The sequence below is a fragment of the Suricata suricatta genome, chromosome 3 (genome assembly GCF_006229205.1).
Source record: "Suricata suricatta isolate VVHF042 chromosome 3, meerkat_22Aug2017_6uvM2_HiC, whole genome shotgun sequence".
In the NCBI taxonomy this organism is placed as follows: domain Eukaryota; kingdom Metazoa; phylum Chordata; class Mammalia; order Carnivora; family Herpestidae; genus Suricata; species Suricata suricatta.
The window spans coordinates 87,110,988-87,123,415 of record NC_043702.1 but is presented as its reverse complement, the minus strand read 5'-3'; positions in this window follow the sequence as shown (position 1 = coordinate 87,123,415).

The following is a 12,428-nucleotide window of genomic DNA, read 5'->3' as shown; positions in this document are numbered from 1 at the left end:
GCTCATTCAGTCTTTGCGACAGCCACATAAGGGTACACTCTTATTATCTTCATTGGCAATTAGGGAAACTGAGACGCTGAGAAGGTTGTGTAACATGCCCAAGTAAGTAGGTGAGTCCAGATATACAACCAAGCAGCCTGGCAACAAAGTGCATGAATTTACCTTCCTTGCTCTACATCTCAGAAGTTTCATTTCCCTTAGACCCCATGAAACAAGGGGTAATTAGTCTGAGCTTGGAGGTAGTAAGGTTTCAAAATGGGGTTTCAATTTAAGGAGAGTCACAGGCAATATTGTTGTTCTGATCTGAATTATTGGAGATTTGTAATAAGTTCATGTATGTTTGTTTGGACTGATAAAAATGTAAAGTTGTTCAATTGATTAAAGTGTACACATGTGAGGATATGTTATTTGGATATATATAGTTAGCTTAACTTTTCTCTGAAGGCCCCGTCTAAAGGTTTTCTTCCTTCTTAGTGACTAGCTGTGGTCAATCTGTATCTGAGACCATATGGGAATATGAAATGTGAGGTAGTAATGAGGGTCTTTAGGGAAAAACAAAAGTATAAATTTAAGTCACTTCCTTAAAGAAACCCACAGATCATATCATCTGATCACACAGAATTTTCAGAGAAGGTTGTATGGGGTAGGGAGGAAATTGGAGTTAGGCACACTGGAATGTGTACTTGTTTGTACCGTGACCTTGGGAATGTTACCTGACTTCACCGATGCTTAGTTTCATAATTGTAAAGTGCAAATAAAGCTGCCTATGAAAGTTGCTGTAGAGATTAAATGACATAACAATGCAAATCCACCTTAAACCGTGGTGCTAGCTGCATCTGTTTGAGCAAGATCATTGTGATGGTGACTAGGAAAATTGAATTTCTGTCACCCAGCTTCTGGAGTCAGGCAACAATATATCTGCTGAACATGAAAAATTCTGTCTAGACTCTTGTGAGCTGCAGAATAGCATGTCCTCTATGACCAAACTGCCTAGTTTGAATCCTGCATCTGTCACTTACTGGGGGGCTGCCTATTGGGCAAGTCACTTAATGCTCTTACATTTGAGTTTACTTAGCTGTAAACTGTGCATAAGAATACTATCCTCATTGGTTGTTATAAGGATGAAGTAAGTTACTCTTTATAAGTATCTTAGAGCAATGACATACATAATTAGCACTATAGAGGTGTTCATTCAGTAAATACCATTACAATGTATTTCTGATTTAAATTCTAATAATGGATTAGACTGGATGATTTTCTCAGTCACATACATTTCTGGTATTCTTTGATTTGTGATTCAAAAAGACAGTTCTAGAGGTGATCAGAGGTATAAGCTTTGGATATTTAGTAAATACTATTTTAGAAAGCTGATTAGTCTGAATCTACCTTTTTATGGGTCCCCAATATCTGTTTTTTTTTAACCGAAATTGTGGTGTCTTTTGTATATTTTAAAGTGAAGAAAAGAAGCGCCTGGGTGGCTCAGTCAGTTAAATGACAGACTCTTGATTTTTACTCAGGTCATGATCTCACACTTTGTGGATTGAACCCCTCTCCCCCACCGCCTCATTGCTTTGTGTTGACAGTGGGGGTGTCTGTTGGAATTCTTTCTCTCCTTCTCTCTCTCTGCTCTTCCCCTGCTCACTTGTGCTCTTTCTCAATAAATAAATAAGCAAACAAATAAATAAGCTTTAAAGTGAAGTAAGGTAAATCAAATTTGAATTCACTGAACATTCTCCAAGATGTTTAGACTTCATATATCCCCTCAGAAGAATTTGCATTCATGCAGTAAGAAAGGAAGAAGCCTGAGCAAAAGTGCAGTTATCTTGGTGTCAAGGATTAAGATTATTAACATCAAAATAACAGATTATCCTTATAGAAATAGGTAATCAGGACATTCAGTCAGCAATTTCTTCCAGTCCTCGAGAGTTCTGTTGTGTTAATCTGCAGTCTGCTGCCAACCAATCAAATCGCTCTCCAAATATGAATTCCGTTCTCCACGCTGGATTCAAGACCTATTTCTGATCCCAGTGTACGATTAGATACTGAGTGAGTGAGTGTCTCAGACAAGTGATGAGACACCTTGTCAAGGTTATAGTCAGTAACTCAGACACTCCATCTCATACAATTTAGAGTCGGAAGGTGGTGGCTGCATTTATTTCTGTTAAGTGAGCATTGGAGATAAATGGCAGGCTTCATTTTCCGGCTTAACACTTTTGTGAGGGTGAATAATGGATAGCTAAAAGCAATGACGATATCTTAACAAAAGAAGAATGGTAACTGGAATTTAGTTTCCTCCATCTGTCCAAAATAATATCCCTTATCTTTTATTTATTATTGTCATCTCAATGATACCCTATTCCTTAAACTTAGTTTGGCAAAATCTAAACGTATGAGAATCAACTGAGAGATTATTAAATACGATTTCTGTGGAGTGTGGACCATGCCACATAAATTCCTAATATATTTTGGCAGAAGGTTGCATCGAACTTGAAAGTAAAATTTAAAACTGAATTTTTAAAGAATATAGTTATGAATGAAAGCTTAGAAGCAGTGCTTTCCAGATGAAACTGGAAGTTGGAGTCCAAAAAAAAAAATAATAATGTGACGAAAATAAGTTGAGCTTCAGAAAGCATAGACTATGTCTAGTTTGTGCGTAAGAGGCCAGAAGCAAGCGGGCATCACGATAAGCACTTTATACACATGTGCCATCAAGAGAGGGCAAAGCTCTTTCCAGTCTCCTACAAAATGTCAGGTATTGACTTTCAAAACTTTGATAGAAAGAAATATAACATCTTTTATCTTTGCCTGTTCTTCAGTGGTGATTCTGTTGATTTGTGCTGAAGGGGGGTATGGGGGGTTAAATGTGACTCACCCATAGACTTATTGCCCAACAAAATATGAGTTTTTAAACTACTTGCTCCCCTTGGCCATTCCTGCTTCTTGGTTTAGCTATTAATCTAATCACCAGAGTCAGACTAAATTCCCTAACTGCGGAACTTTGTTAGAAGCCACAGCAAAGGAAAGGTTAGTGGTACCCATCCCTTGATTGCTGAATGCCTGGGGTCCTTCTATATGGCAAAATGATGCATTGTTCCTAGGCTTGCATTGCCATAATCCCACTGTTCTGCATGCCAGTATATAATTTTACAATCCTTCTCATTATTAACACATTTCAATAAAGTTCAAATTTGTATAGCCTCAAAGCCATTAACATTTTGTAGCACATTCTGGGTGGCACATTCCTCATTCAGAAAAATGTCTGTAGAGGAATGCTTTTCTGATATATTACACTCCTTGGTTCATCATTTAAAACTTGAGACATCCACCAGCATATACATCTTATTTAAAGTGTCAAAAGAGGGCAAAAAAATTGCACTGACTTAAAAAGCCTTGTTACTTAAACTTCAGGGATCACTGCATCCATTTTCTTTCTTCAGTGTTAACCATTTTCTTTCCTATTTTTTCTCTTCATTCACTTTTAAATGAGAGTGATAAGAAGGAAAGAATGGGTAAAGCACTTTTTTACAGAACAGTATTTAAATACAAATTTTTAGGAAAAAAATAAAATTGTTATTTGTCCAAGTATAAATTAGGCAACATAGAACTATCTATATTCTTAGAGTTGCCTTATTTGTGGTTAGTATTTTTGCAGAACTAACAATATGGCCTTTAGGTAGGTGACACTTAAAAGACTACCTGAAATTTCTCACTTCTGTAGAGAAACTCAATAAAATTATTAAAATAAGTAGGGAGGTTCTTAAAGTTTAAAAATTCCAGCACTGATTTCTTTTGGTCACTTTTTAGGAATTTGTCATGGGCTAAATCACTGATGAACATCAATGTCATTTGGCTGAGTAGACGCTCAGTATTATTATTTACTTTTTATGGTCCTGTGTGTGGTTGCAACAGAATGGTCATCTCTGAATTGTGATGGAGAGAGCTCTACTGAATGACTCTCCTTTTACTTATTATTTTGATAGGGTAATTGTCACCAACAGAGATTTATTCTTTCAGTAGTTCTCAAATTCTGCTGGCCTCTGATTTCCCGGAGAAGCTTTTTAACAATAAAAGCTTTTTGGATGCCCCAAATCCACTTGCAGATGAGTCTTTTTGCAAGTAGTTTGGAATAGAGCACTGGTTTCTGCAGTTTTACCCACTTCCTATGTGATTCTGATAGACACTTGGTTTGGGAAACAACTAAGTTCAAGTAATTCTTCAGTAGACTCATGTAAAATACAAATACCCCTAGCAAATAAGATATTATCATATATTTATGTGCTAGATTGAGGTTTGGTTTTGTTTTTCTAATTTGTTGTTGCCTTCTAGGATGACCATCCTTTAACAAGATTAGCGGTGTGCTGAAAAAGAGGTGGGCAGTGGGTTTATGGATTGGATGGAAAAAAACTTTGTTTTATAGCATTTGCCAATTTAATGGTGTAAATTCTTTATAAGACCCATTTCAAGATACTAATGGATTGACAACTATCTCATTAAGTTTCTGAATATTTAGAATTACCTCTTGTGAGTTTAGTACATGAGGCTTCTGCACGCTCCTGTTATTGTAACTATTTTTGAGAAAGAATGAAGGTAGGTTTTGAATATATGGTCAGCAGCAATAAGGTGAAGCATGGTGTGATGCTCTGGTAAGGACATTGAAGAAAAGGTTATTATGGTAAAAAGCCAAGAAATAAAAAATATAAGAAAGGAAAGTCTGTTTAGAAGTTCAATAGGATTTTGTTTGGGATGTAGTTTTTTGGACCTAGTAAAGAAGCTGTATGGATGAGAAAAATTCAAGAGGGTGGCTAAGGTCAGATTTCAGATTAATAACAACATGTAGGTAGCCCAAACAAGAGGCATCTCAGAAAGGAGGAGATGAGCCAGTAATCAGATCTAACAGGTCCACACAAAATCGAGCAGTAGAAGATGCCAACACCAGATCAAGTAGATAACATGTCCAAGGCAGAGAGTGGTTAGCAGAGGGAAGACAATTTGTGGGTAAGGTTGAATACCAATGAAGGACAAACATCAGGAGTCCTGCCACTGATCGCCTTGCTACATTTATTGCAGTGTCAGGAAGAAAGGAAACCCTTAATAGAATACAGTTGTATGGTAATTTATACCACTGAAATATAGATATTTAAAAGGGAACCTCAAATTATTCTAACTAAAGACTTCCTAAACTATCTGTGTGATGTCAACTTGTGCCATGGACATTAACTTCTTGACATACACTATGGGAAACTCTTCATTGCTAGTGTCCTCACTTAGAAGCCACATTCGAATTTAAGGTTTTCTTTGTTGTTCAATATTTGAAGTTTCTTTGTTTCAAATACAACAATATAAAAAATGACTATCAGCTTTCTGAAACAATAGTAGCTTATGATTTCTCTGGCAATAGGCAAGGATCTTCAAATCATATATTTTCCTTATGCTCACAGTGGCAGACCAATCAAATACTCATGAGCTTTTGTTCTATCATGCAAAAGTCACTCATAGAACAGGAAAATTATTCCTTTTACTACTTCCCAACCCCCTCAAGATGGAGAAGTGATCATTTTTATGCCATGTAAAAAATAAAATGGTCAGTGATTCAGTGACATCTTAAAAGTACTATGGGGGTTCAAGAAGATATTGGAAGGACAAGGAATTGCCTTTTTTAAAGTTTTAAAGTTGATATAACTCTTCACAAAAACTAATACACTAGTTAAGTAATGATAATACTTCAAGAAATAATTTGTCTCTCTGTTATAATGACAAGAACATTACAAAATGAATTATAAAGAAAAGAAAACAGAGCTCATTTGTACCCACAGAAACAAATGCTGAGTGAATTACCTTATTATAAATATATTCATTTTCTTATTTGGTTTTGTCCAAGTGATTTCTCACTCTGACACTCTTCTTGCAATACAATCAAGTGTAAAGATTTAGAGAAGATAGTACTGTTTTTTATTGGTTTTGTATGTGAGCTGCATCCCCAAACAAAAGTAACTCATGAAAGGTGATAAAAAGAATTAATATCACAGAATGAAGAGAAATATGTTATTTACAAATGCCAGCTTTGAGGAGCTCAGATCAAAAACCAATTAAAAAAACTACATTGAGATATTAAGGCAGAATATTTGCCTTCATATATTTCAAGAACATAATTTCTTTTCCATGGCACTCCTCTAGTCTTTAACTTGGACCCTACATTAGTTAGATTTTATAATTTAATGTGAGTATTAAATTATATAATTTAATTTATAATTAAGTATACTTTTTAAATGTTTATTTATTTTTGAGACAGAGAAAGACAGAACATGAGCATGGGAGGGGCAGAGAGAGAGGGAAATACAGAATCCGAAGCAAGCTCCAGGCTCTGAGCTGTCAGCACAGAGACCTACGTGGGGCTCTAACTCACAAGCCATTAGTTCATGACCAGAGCTGAAGTTGGATGCCCAACTGACCGAGCCATCCAAGTGCGCCTAATTAAGTATACATTTAATCAATTTAAGTGTATTAAAGGGGTGATATATAATGCAAACTTCAGTGCATAATTTAGGAATAATCAGAAATAGCATAGTACAAACGTGCTACTAAATAATAAATATGAAGAGTAAAAACTGTGATTGAAGAACAGAAGAATTCAATTGTATTTATCATGAAGATCAAGATAATTTGACCTTGAAGCTTTTAGTTACCAGAGAAAATAGAATACATTATTGATTTTATTATGATTATCGTCAGAAATTAGAAAGCAAACCAAATTTTTCAGGAAATAAAATATTTTCTCCTTGGGATCTACATTAATTTGTATATAAAGATACAAAATAATGTCACACTCAAGGTCCTCAATAAGATATGGTAAATGTACTAGGCATCTATCTTGGTGATTCCACCTGAGATGAATCAATGTAATTCATACAAGTGGGTTTGTATTTTATTTGTTCAGCAGATCTCTGACTCTGCACAAGTCAGATTTTCTAGTAAGTATCAAAATTATGTTGGAATATAGTCTCCTAATTTCTTCATTCTTAATAAGTTATCCAATTACAAAAAAGCACCGTTTATTGATGATCTTCATATGTGAGAATCCATGTGTGTAAGAATAGCATCTTTTGATAATGTATCATAGGAGCGAATAGTGAACAACCTTCTCCCCAAGTTGTCCTATGAAAATCTACCTACATTTTCAGAAAAGTTGTGAAAAAGTTTTCCAAGACCATTAGAAATGACATTTAAACATACAGTGAATTTTTATATAAGTTAAAGGAAAAGATGTTTTAGTCATGTTATTTTTCAATGAGAGGCTTAGATCAAATATAGGTAAAAGAACTTATGCCTTTGTGAATGTTCTTTGTATCTCTTTACAAAAATTGTTTTTTCTCAGAAATACATTAAAGAGATAATTTTTTATGTTCAGAACAGCATAATTATCAAATAAAAATGAAAGAATGAAACAAATTCAGTTGTTTTGCAAACATTTGCTGTTGTTTAAGGTATAGGATTTCTCTGGAAAATTACATAAAGAAAACACAATTCTAGATAATGGTTCTAGTGTTTCTATAGTTTCTAAATACTGTCTTTCAAAGTTATTGCTCGATTGTAGATATTTAATTCTTTGAAAGAGAAAGAGAATTCCCAACTCTAAAACAAGAAAAAAATTTTTTTAGAAAATTTGGAACTTTGTTAGACACAAATTTCTGAATCTGAGAGAGAAAAGGTGCGTTTTTGTCAATGTGTAAGCCATTTTATAAAAATTTCTTTGAGCTTGTGCTGAATAGAAGAAACAATAAGTGTAGCTCAACTGTGGAGTGATAAACAACAGTTGAATTTTTTATAGGATTGAATAGTTTAAATTCCATTCATTAATAAGTGAAGACCACTGCCAAAGAGTAACAATAAATGTGAATAAAATAGCAGCACCCAATAAATGGATTCTTCTAGGAAGAAATAATTCTGTAAGCAGACACTAAATCAGCAATGATTACTGTCCTGCAAGAGTGTATCAACACCTCTTTTCAAGTTACTCTAATATTCTGAGCAATGGCATTGTATATTGAAAAGTAAAAGAGTAAGGCTAAAAATATATTTTAAAACAAATAAAAAGTCCCAAATTCTTTCTTAATGAAAAACAAATTCAACTGGGTCACTTGGGTGGCTAAGTTGGTTAAGTGTCCACCTCTTGATCTCAGCTCAGGTCATGATCTCATGGTTTGTGAGATCAAGCCCCACTTTGGGTCTTTGCAAGCAGCAAAAAGTTTGCTTGAGATTCTCTCCCTCTCTTTCTCTAGCCCTCCCTTCCTTGCATCTCTTTCCCAAAATTAATTAATTATTTGATTAATTAAAAATAAAAAAAAAAACAAAGTAAAACTGATTCACACTTTACTATTATTCTGGCAGTTTTATGTGTGAAATTAAACATATAGATCCCTATATGAATGGAAACTTGACCCACTAACAGCCAATCAGTCTTGTGATTGAAATTTTGCCTTCAAATTGGCCAGTAAAATTGTTACTGGACTTACAGTTGCAAATATCACAATTCAGGGGACTGTTGACCTTCTTGTGATGAGAAATGGTTTTGGTTTTTCTGAAGGACCCAGTTTGAGGTTTCTGAAGCCTCTGAGACAGGAGGATGAGGAAAAAATAAGGAGTGAGGTGTGGGCCGGTGAGTTCCTCCCCTTGGGGGTGCCATTAGCAGTCTATACCTGCTTCTGAAAAGGTATTTCTGGCAAAGAGACAACAGGTTTGGAGTGTTCTTGCTTAATTTTGCCCCAACATACTCAGTGAGGCTGAGTTCAGTGGAAATCAGAACAATATTAACAGTAAAGGATTTGACATTAAACAGTTATCTTGTTTCAGTATGAGCATTTGACATCCAAAACTATATTAAACATTTCAGCTGTTAACCATTTTTAAGAGATCTATAATTTAAAGCATTGTGCTTTGCTGAAGGTTGGGCACAGTAAGATGCTTGTGAAGTTTAAGTAGATCTTGTAATTTTTGTTTAAATCCTAGATAGAATACCCATTTGTCCTAAAAACTAATTGTATGTATTAGAACTAATTTTATGTAATTAGAAAGTTGACTTTCCTCAGGTTTTGCTTAGTTTTACCCATTATTGAATATTATGTCAATGCAACTATTCATTATCAGCTTCAGTTGAATAAGAAATAGGAAATAGAAGATAAAAACAATGTTAAAATTAACAATGTATGACCTATGACCTTTCCTGAGATTATATTTTTACTGTTTAAACGACACTCCTTGCCATCTTTTGTTAGTTTGCCCCACAGTTTCTGGGACTTTTTTGGATCTCCCACTAATGAAGCTAATTTCCTGTGTTCAAATATATATAAACCCATGCATTAGACAATACAGGAAATTGAGAAGAATGAGAGTAATGGAGAGTACTTGAGCATTATTTCAATTATCTATTCTATAACCAACTATCTCAAAATTTAGCTCTTTAAAACAGTCATTCAATTTGCTACAAATCTTCAGTTTGGCCAGGTCTCTGGAAATGTTCATCTTAGCTCTATGAGGTATCAGCTGGGATTTCTTATTTATGTATGTATGTATGTATTTATTTATTTAAATTCAAGTTAGTTAATATACAGTGTAGTATTGGTTTCAGGAGCAGAACCCAGTGATTCATCACTTACATATAACACCTAATGCTCATCCCAATAAGTGCCCTCCTTTCACTCATCATCCATTTAGTGCATCCCCACACCTACCTTCCAGCCAGCAACCCTCTATTTATTGTCTGTATTTAAGAGTCTCTTATGGTTTGCCTTTTTCTCTGTTTTATCTTATTTTCCTTTCCTTCCCTTATGTTTATCTGTTGTTTCATAACTTGCACATATGAGTGAAATCATATCATATTTGTCTTTCTCTGACTTATTTTTCTTAGCATAATACCATCTAGTTCCATCCGTGTTGTTGCAAATGACAAGATTTAATTTTTTTCTTTGACCACTAAGTAATATTGCACATATATACCAAATCTTCATTATCCATTCATCAGTCGATGGACATTTGGGCTTTTTCCATAATTTGGCTATTGTTGGTAGTGCTACTGTAAACACTGAGGTGCATGTGCCCCTTCAAATCAGCATTTTTGTATCTTTTGGGTAAATACTAGTAATGTAATTGCTGGGTTGTAAGGTAGCTATATTTTTAATTTTTTTAGGAAACTCCCTAATGTTTTCCGGAATGGCTGCACCAGTTTGCATTCCCACCAACAGTGCAAAAGTGCTCCCCTTTCTCTGCATCCTCACCAACATCTATTGTGTCCTGAGTTGTTAGTTTTGCCACTGGGATTTCTTAACCAAGATTGAAGGATCCATTTCCAAGATGGATCACTCACAAGGCTGGCAGGTTGTTGCTGGCGGTCAATTGGGAGGTCTGTCAGGTCCATTGGAGGGGACTATTTTCTGTCCACCTGGAATTCTCTAGAGTGCTGCCTTTACTTTTTTAACACATAAAGTCAGAAAGTGAGTGTTTCAATGGATGGAAAGGGGAAGCTGCCAGTCTGTCATAGATCTGGAAATTAGCATAGGCCAACTTTCACTATAGTCTTATTGTTGAGTACTCAGAGCTTACTCATATCCAAGGAAAAGGAACATTGACTCTACCTCTCTTTGGGAAAAATGTAAAAACATTGTGGCCTCCTAAATCCCTACAGATGTGTTGTGCCAAATTTGGAATCTCAGAATAGCAATATGCTTCTGCCCATATGCAAAGCTACAGTAGTAGGTGGCTATCAAGAGTGTGATGTTTCTTATACTCAGGTTAATTTTCACAGCAGCCTCCATGAGTTCCTAATATTCAGTCACTGAATTTTAGAGGGGAAACTTCTCCCTGCCTGATTCTCTCAGTTTAACAATGAGAAGGAAGGAAAAAGAAAAAGAAAACTCATGTATTGAATGCACAGTTGAGGCTCAGGCGGTTGAGTGTCCAACTTTGGCTCAGGTCATGATCTCACCATTCGTGAGTTCGAGCCTGGTGTTGGGTTCTGTGCTGACAACTCAGAGCCTGGAGAGTGCTTCAGATTCTGTGTTTCCCTCTCCCCCTCTGCCCCTTCTCCTGCTCATGCTCTGTTTCTCTGTCTCCCTCTCTCTCCCTCTCTCTCAAAAATAATAAATAAACATTAACATTTTTGTTTAAAAATGTTTTAAATACACGTAGTCAATAGCAAATTTCAGTTGGAACTCAAACATCTATAAGGGTTCCCTTACCCAATCTTTGGATTATGCATTGTCTTCAGAAAGTTCCCATTACCAAATACACAGGAAACATAGGAAGTTTTAATGTCACTTGTCCAAAGGTAAATTTACTAGATTGACTAGCTGTTCCCAGCAAGTGAGGGACTCTGAGAATGAAGTACATATATTTGGAGGGTGAAAGAAATCTTAGAAAGGTTGAAACACATGTAACTAATTTGTATATAGGGACTGGGCAGAGACAGGAAATAGAATTAATGAGGTAGACGTAGAAGAAAAAACATATGGACAGCGGATGATTTAAATGTACCTAAAAGAGAAGTAGAAAATGAATTTTGTGGAAAATTCTTAGGTTTCACGCTAAAGACAAAAAGAAAGGATTTAACAGGTTTGAATTTAATTCAAGCACTAACTAGAATAAAACTAGAATAAAAGCATAATTACAATATTTTGATCTGTAAATATATAAAAATGACAGTTCTTTTGCATATGAAAGCATAAAAATGATCTGCATTATGCTTTGTTGAAGAATAATGAGGGATATCTTAAATATCACATAAGCCCATCTAAATGGCTTTTTCACAGCATCTTCCTTTATTCAATTCTAGAAGATTTTAAAAACTGCTTGAAATTGATTAGGCCATCTTTGGTTCCCTAACATAATCAACCTTAGAAAATAGCTTTCACTGAGCTGCAGTATATTATAATTTAAATTGAGTGATTTTCTAGCAGAGTCAGGTAAACGATGAGCCAAACCACAGCTGGCCTTAGGTGCACCTATCCTAAGAACACGCAAGTTATGTTTTACCTTGTTTTAGCAGATAGAAACACAGGGGGTGCTTTTAATTAACCTTGCTCTCTGCAGGCAGAGGCTGTGTATGTGGTGGTGCATCTGTGTGGTTGGCTTGAATCGACCAATGTAGCCAAATTAACCAGGCATCTTAAAACTAGGGACGAACAACCAGACTTAATTAGATGTAGATACCAGCTTTTCTTTTTTTTCTTTTCCATTCTTTCTTTTCGTCTCTCTTTCATTACTTTTTTTCCTTTTTAGAAAAGTAGAAGTGGTTTGCCACTATGTATTACAAAAGCATGGAGTGAGTCAACCAATGCATTCAACTATTTTTCTCTGGATAGTATAAAAATAACCTACATTATACAGACTATCTATAATAGTTACACAATCATGACAACTATATTTAAAAATAGCTACTG